A 7,833-nucleotide genomic window follows, 5' to 3' on the forward strand; every position below is an offset into this window, starting at 1 on the left:
AAAATGAATAGGCAGCTGAAGGCTGTTCTGCTTATGCCTCTGGAAACCCCCTCTCCAAATATGTCTTGTTGCATTTCTGGTATCAGAAATTAGCACAAAAGAAAGTGCTCAGGGTGAGAGGGGTGAAAAATAACTTTGCATCTTCATTTAAGAATATGAAATTGGGCAGAAAAACTTTTTAAAAATTCAATCCGGCTAAAGCAATGATTTACAGATAGAGAAGCTTAAAGCAACCAAAAGCTTTGCAAAACAGGAAAAAAAAAAAAAAAAATCAGTTGCGGAAAGGTTAGTGAAGGATTATATGGCAAGGAAAAGGCTGGAAGTTACTTTGAGGTAAGTCACAGTTTAGCATAATTAGAATGCTAATAAGAAATTTGGCAACATTTGTGTTGGGTAACGGTACCTTTAAGGCAATGCTGGTATTTTGTTCAGGGGAGCAGAGCAAACAGTTGGCTCTTGAGTACTGAGTAATAAATTAAAATGTCTTATAAATCAAGTGTTTTACAAAAGCATAAATGGCTGATTGCATGATGTGATTAAAATCATCAAGGGAAAAGCATTCCACTCAACAATATGTCAAAGCAACACACCTGTATCTTTGAAAGCAACTTTCATGCAACACTTTCCAGAACTTTAAAGGCAATAGAGTTTATACTTGGGGCTTATGTATAACTACAGGCGATGGGCCAAATCAAATGTGATACAGGAAGGCTGAAGTCAGCTTCTCTTATACTGGGGTTGGTATTTGATTGAAAATTAGGAGTCATATATAGTGACACTGAAAATCAATGAAATGGCACTAGAAAAGAGGTGTTTAAAATTTTCCCCCAAGCCAATTCCATAATTGAAGTCCCCTCCATCTTTCTGTGAAAGAAGCTACTGTATTTATCTGAAAGGAACACTAAGGGCACTTCAGTTCCATGTTCTTTAGTTTCCAATCTCATGTAAATGAAGTTGAAATCAACCCTTGATCAGCTTCATTTTGCTGATCTTGAAATGCAGAGAACCCATCAGTGCTCACCTCCAGCTGAACAATTGGGTCTGATCAGTATTCTGTTCCCTGAGCTACCACAGAACCTGGAGCAACTTCTCACTCCCCATTCCCTACAAAAAGTAAATCAATGAATTTCTAACCCACCCACCCCCATACACCCTCCCACATATATAATTGGTACATTTTGCATGTTTTTATCTGATCACTTGCAAAAAAATTCTGAGTGGTTGAACTGAGCAAAATGACAAAAGCAGTATTATCAGTACTGTCAGTTGCAAGCTCCAACCCTTTTGGACATACAAAGAGGGCAGGGATTGCAACAGCAGAACACTGTTTTCATCTGACAGATTATTTTGACTTGCCCTGCAGTTGCTGCTGGTGGTGGCTGTGAAGAGAAACTTCCTGGCTGCAGTGACACCATTCCTCTCTTACACTGAAAAGCCCCTTCCTCCCACACTGCAGGAAAGATAGCATGTTAGTATTTTTACAACCAGGTGTTTTCCCCAAAACATCTAATCATGGTTACATGCTACTATGAAGACTGGAATGGGGAGTAAGGTGAGAGGGAGGCATTGATTAGAATATGTGTAGACAAATCTGAGGAACAGCATACTGAAACTCTTGCGGGGAAGAACAATGGAGTAATGTTTGGTGGAATCCAGGAGACATGAAGAAGGTGAAGCAAGGATTCCCACCAACTGGAAATTACTTGCCCACAGGTTCTGCAGTGAGCTGGTGCAAGGCCAGAAATAGGACAACTGAGCACCATAAATGAGCCATAAATACATTATGACAGGTCCAAAGCTGCTTCTAAACTGCTGCAGGGCCCTGATGTAGAAGTGCCCTTAAATTTGCTTTGAATGCAATAAGCCATTCTTCCTGCGGAGTGGGAGAATCAACTGAAAAACAGGATCACTTTTCTTTTGAATGAAGATGGTAGTGCTTGCTTTGCTGAGGGCTTGTCCCAACACTTGTACAGAATCTATGGGATGTGGGATGTGGAAAGGTTTTTGCATACCCGCTCCCATGCCACTCTCCAGTCCTTAGAGTGGCCAGGGGTGTTCTAATTTGGAAAACAAACCAAAGTAAAATTCATTAGATTTTTATCATGGTCTGCTGGCCGTATGTCTATAAAATTGGTTGTTTTGGAGAAGGGCTTTTGCTATTTAATTTGCATAGCCTGCAATTCATTTGCCTTGCACTGTGTGCGTTTCCACATATGGTACACCTGTCTTTTCTTAGTAGACTCATATTTGGTATTAAACCCATTTTTACAGCTACGCAGCATATTTGGTATTAAAACCATTTTTACCCATACGCAGCATAGATCTAGCTTTTCTGTTATTCTGTAACCCAGAATTACAGATAGGTTGCCCCAGACTTGGACCCCTCCATATGTGTAATACTGCACATCGGAGGCACTACACTGTATTGAGAAAGTGGAGCTATAGACACATATTATATTTCCAGCCGTACAGTTCCATGGAGCCTCTTGCTGTCGGAAACTTATCAGAAGCCTGAAACACAGAATGATTGAATAGAGATGATGGGATGAGATTTTTAGCTACAGCAGAAAATATGATAATCATGAATAAACCCTGCTATAAGCCTATATTTTGGGGAAAAAAATATCCCCCCCCCTTTTGCAAAATACAGTTATTTTTATGTTGAGGATGATCATTCACTCTCCCCAGTTCTTATCCTTGTGTGACCTGAAAATCCATAATTAGTATTTAATATCCAGCTAAACTAAAGTTAATTGTAAATAGAAATGACCACTCAGATTACCCACCTTCCCAATTTGTTAGTATCTCAATCACCTCATACACATTAAAAATCATTTTGATGTGAGATCATGTACCATAATCCCATATTTATTTTTCTGATCTTTTTGTTATTTTAAAAGTGTTCTTATTTGTCTAAAATAACAATTCTATCACTTTTGTAGTGACAGAATGAGCTAACCATATGTTAATATAACTGTTGCCATACAGTATACAATATATCAAAATTTAATCATACCTATGAAAGATAAACAAGATGGAATGTGATTAATTGTGAGCAATAAAGAGAAATTTGCATAGATAAGCATCACCTACATGCAAGAGAATATAACATCACCATGGAGTTAATGAAGTCTGAGAACACCTGCTGTGTTTGATTGAGAACTGTGACTAGCCTTCCCTCTGCTGTAATTTCCCCCCCTTGAAATTTGCATATCGATTTCATTTTATTGAGCCATTTGTTAAACATTCTGAGGTATGGAGTCTATGTTGGTTGTCTCAATGCAAATGTGAGTAGGAATCAGATACCTGTGATTTGGCCTTGTAACCCTTGCTTCAGCTTTTCCATGCTTGATGCCAACTTAGATTGGCTAAAGATTATGGGCATCAAAGTCCAACTTATCTGAATTGTGCAAAGCTGATGGCAACTGCCTTTCGTTGTGTTGATTCTTGGAGGAACCAGTCACTCTTATAACAGGAGTAAGGCACCATCTCATTTTTTGCAGCAAGACAACATGGTAGCATTTTAAGCCATGAACAATATATTTCTTATAATAGATTTGAGGTCTGGTTAGGATGATTCCCAAAGCTTTTCAGCAATGAGTCTTAAGTCTGAGAAAGAATAGTTAACAGCCTTTATGACTGTGAATTGCTTTGGGTTTGATTCTGAAAAGACACTCTGGAGTTTATGGGGGATCCCAGAATTACATGGCGACCGCAAAAGGTTGCTGCACTATCCCAGGAAATGACGTGACTTCTTTAAAGAGATGAAGATAGGGGCCACATTCACACTCCCATGTTCTCTGAATTATCTTGTCCAAATTATCTCCAAAGCCATAATAGCCATGATTATGTTTCAACAGTCCAAGAAGAAATACATACAGGAACAGAGAGAACTCATCTTCCTTTTCCCCACCACAGAAAGAGAGGGAAGGCATGAAGTCCTTGTGCACAGCAGAAAGCCAGTTTGTGCTGGAATTAGACAGAGAGCTGAATTCTTGATTCCACGTATCCTATGACCATGTGACATTTAAAGAGGAACAGAATTTGCTGCAAATCTGTGGATAAAAATGCTATGATGAAAGAAGATGTTACCTGTTTCCAGTAATATCATTCCAGGGAAATGGAATCCTGCGTAAGAGCTTTACTCCTGAAATCTCTCACTACTTGGGAAGTATGAATGAAACAATAACACTGATTTAATGCTTACAAGGTATACATCTTTAATCAGTTACTAACATCAAAACCATCTAAAATATATGTCATCCACAAAACACAATGCTATATTATAATTGGTCTCACAGTCGGCCAAATGTTTAGACTGGATTTGGCATTTTTGTCCACCTATCGAGTCCTTCCCAAGGACCTGGGATAGGCTTATTGTTTGATGGTGTTAAAGATATCGTCACAGGATCTAAGCTGTTCCAAGTAAAGCTGCCTTTTGCAACTGACTGATGGTGATTTTGTCAATGCCGATAGTGTTCAAATGGTGCTCCAGATGTTTGGGGATTGCACCCAGGGCGCCTATTACTATTGGTACTATCTTTGCTTTCTTTTGCCATAGTCATTCTATTTCTATTTGCAGGTCTTTGTATCTTGTGATTTTTCTCCAGTTTTTTCTCTTCTATTCTGCTGTCTCCAGCTTTAGCAATGTCCACTATCCAAACTTTTTTGTCTTTCCTATCAACAATTGTTAAATCTGGGCTGTTATGTGGTAGGTGCTTGTCTGTTTGAATTCTAAAGTCCCAGAGCCCTTTAGCTTCTTCATTTTCTATTATTTTGTCTGTTATGTGGTCCCACCAGTTCTTGCTTGCAAGCAAATGGTATTTCTTGTAGATATTCCAATGCACCATTGTTGCTACTTTGTCATGCCATTGTTTGTAGTCAGTCTGTGTGATCTTGCAGCAGCTGACTAGGTGGTCCGCTGTTTCTTCAGCTTCTTTTCAGAGATGGCATTTGCTGTCTGTTGCCGTCTTCTCAATTCTGGTTTTGTATGCTTTTGTTCTTAAGGCTTGGTCTTGTGCAACCAGGATTATCCCCTCTGTCTCTTTCTTCAACTTTCCTGCTCTTAGCCATTTCCAGGTCTTCTTGTTATCTGCTTTGCCTGCTAGTTTTTTTGTGTACTGGCCATGTAATACTTTGCCTTGCCATGTTTCTTTTCTATTCTTCATTTGGTCTTTCTTATAGGCCAGTTTGGTCTCTTCAGTATTCAGTAAGCCTTCATGGTGTACTAGCTTTTGTGCATCTTCTTCAATCTCCTTTAGATATTTTTCTAATGGCCTTTTTTCTTCTTCAACTGTCTGGTGTACTTGCAACATTCCATCCCATCTATGCTCCTTGGTAAGTAGAGTCTGTGAACATCGCTGTGTGGATGAAGGGCATGAGTAATTGTCATTATTTTCTGGTCTTCCTGTCCAGGGCTTCTAGATCTGCTTGAATCCAGTCCACTATTCCAGCTGTGTATCTAATGACTAGAATTGCCCAGGTGTTAATTGCCTTGATGGTATTTTCTCCACTGAGTTTGTACTTTAAGATCTTCTTCACTCTCATGATGTATTGTCTATTAACCTTTTTCTTGATTTCAGTGTGCTTGATGTTGTCAGCTTGAAGGATGCCCAGGTATTTGTAGTGACCTCCTTCATCCAGAGTCTTGATGTTATTTCCATAGGGCATCTTGATTCCTTTAGTTTTTACTATTTTTCCCCTGTTGATGGTAAGGGTGGCACATTTGCCCGGTCCAAACTCCATTGCAATATCTTGGCTATATATTTGGACAGTGTTGAGCAGCAATTCTATTTCAGATGGTGTTTTTCCATACAGCTTCAGGTCGTCCATGTAAAGGAGATGGGATAGCCTGGCAGATGTTTTTGATGTTTGATAGCCATGGCCTGACTTGTTCAGTACTGTTGACAGAGGCATCAATGCAATGATAAACAGCAGTGGTGATAGTGAGTCTCCTTGAACGATTCCTCTCTTGATATTAACCTCTCCCAGTCTATCACTATTGACCAGCAACTGTGTCTTCCATTGTGCTATTGATCTTTGCACAAAGCTTCTGATGTTTCTACTGACTCCTGTTATTTCTAGGCACTTCATTATCCAGTCATGTGGCAGGAAGTCAAATGCTTTCTTGTAATCAACCCAAGCTACATCCAGGTTGGTCTTCCTTCTCTTGCAGTTTTCCAAAATCATCTTGTCAATTAGGAGCTGATCTTTTGTTCCTCTGCTGTTTGGGTGGTTTCCTTTCTGCTCAGATGGAAAAGGCTTGTTTTTGAGTAGATGCTGTTGAACCGCATCAGCTACTACACCAGTTAGCAGTTTGAAAGCTGTTGGTAAGCAGGTAATTGGCCTGTAGTTGCCTGGTGCTGCCCCTTTTGTTGGATCTTTCATTATCAGGTAGTTTTGCCAGATGTTAACCAATCTTCCTGAGTCCTGTAGTCCACTTGTCATCAGATGTCCGGGAAGTAGAACACCTAGCGCGGTCCTTGTTAACCCGGGTGATGAACAAGCTGGTATATGTTTCTGTAAATTACATCTCACCATATTGTTTATGGGAGAGACACTCTTCGTCTGGCTCCTCTGATGAGACCTATCCAGTATGGCTGAACCTCTGGCATAGCTCTCATCCTCCTTGGAGCACGCAAGCCCCACAACCACATCAAAGTAATAATAATTATTATTATGTGAGATATAAAAAGGGACAAGACAGGGATGCCCGTTGTCTTCTCTCCTGTTTATTTTAGTTCTTGAAATATTGAATAGAGATGTAAGACAAGATGAGAGAATTGTGGAAGTAAAGATTTAAAAAGAAACTTATAAGTTAAGGGGATTTGCCGATGACTTGGTGTTGGTTCTGGAGGATCCACTAAAGGGAATAGAGATATTAATGGGAAAATTAAAAGAATTTGGTACACTAGTAGGTTTTCACATTAATAATCAGAAGATATTAACAAAAAATATGAAAATAGAGGATCAAACAGAATTGGTTAAAAAAATAGGTTTTAAGATTGAAAAAAAATTGAAATATCTGGGTATCACCATGACAAATATGAATTGTATGTTATTTCAAAATAATTATGTTAAGACATAAATTAATGAAATTAAAAAAAGATATGTTAAGATGGGAGAAATTACAATTGTCATTGCTGGGGAGAATTTATGTGATAAAAATGAATGTTTTGCCCAGAATGATGTTTTTGTTTCAGACAATACCAGTTTTGACAAATGATGCACCATTTAAACAGTGGCAAAAGGGTATATCTAAGTTTGTATGGCAAGGGAAAAAGCTACGAGTTAAATATAAGGTGTTACAAGATGGAAAGGAAAGAGGAGGACTGGATTTACGTGATTTGAAATTGTATTTTGCAGCTTGTTGTTTGTTTTGGATGAAAGAGTGGGTGTTGCTGAGAAATAGACTTTTAGAGTTAGAAGCACATGATCTGCAAATTGGGTGCATGGATATTTGTGGTACAATAAAATTAAGGTTAATGTAGGTTTTAAAAATCACTATGTTAGACATAGTGCTATATTGAAAATATGGAATAGATACAAATCCAGACTGTGCCTGAAAACACATTTATGGCTTTCAGCACAAGAAGCATTTTATCAATGAGAAATAATAGGCAAACAGAAATGGTTAACATATTATGAGTTACTAGAATTCTGTCAAGGGGAATACAAAATAAAATCAAGAGAACAACTGATGGCAGAGGGACATAATTGTTAATGGTTTTCTATTTACAGTTATCAGAAAGATTCGAAATAGAAGAATTTATGGGATTGAATATTCTAAGACTGACTTTGAAACAGAATTGTGTACAAATGATGAACATGTGA

The 7,833-nt window shown here is 38.5% G+C and overlaps 1 pseudogene; it reads right to left on the reverse strand.

Annotated features, from left to right (window-relative positions):
* Nucleotides 1-4,402: 4,402 nt before the first annotated feature.
* Nucleotides 4,403-6,387, reverse strand: LOC148217123 (uncharacterized; annotated as a pseudogene).
* Between the last annotated feature and the right edge of the window lie 1,446 nt (nt 6,388-7,833).

This window comes from Python bivittatus, unplaced genomic scaffold (assembly GCF_059951505.1).
Source record: "Python bivittatus isolate LINGU-HERP-01145 unplaced genomic scaffold, Pbiv_v1 ctg000020_np1212, whole genome shotgun sequence".
NCBI lineage: Eukaryota > Metazoa > Chordata > Lepidosauria > Squamata > Pythonidae > Python > Python bivittatus.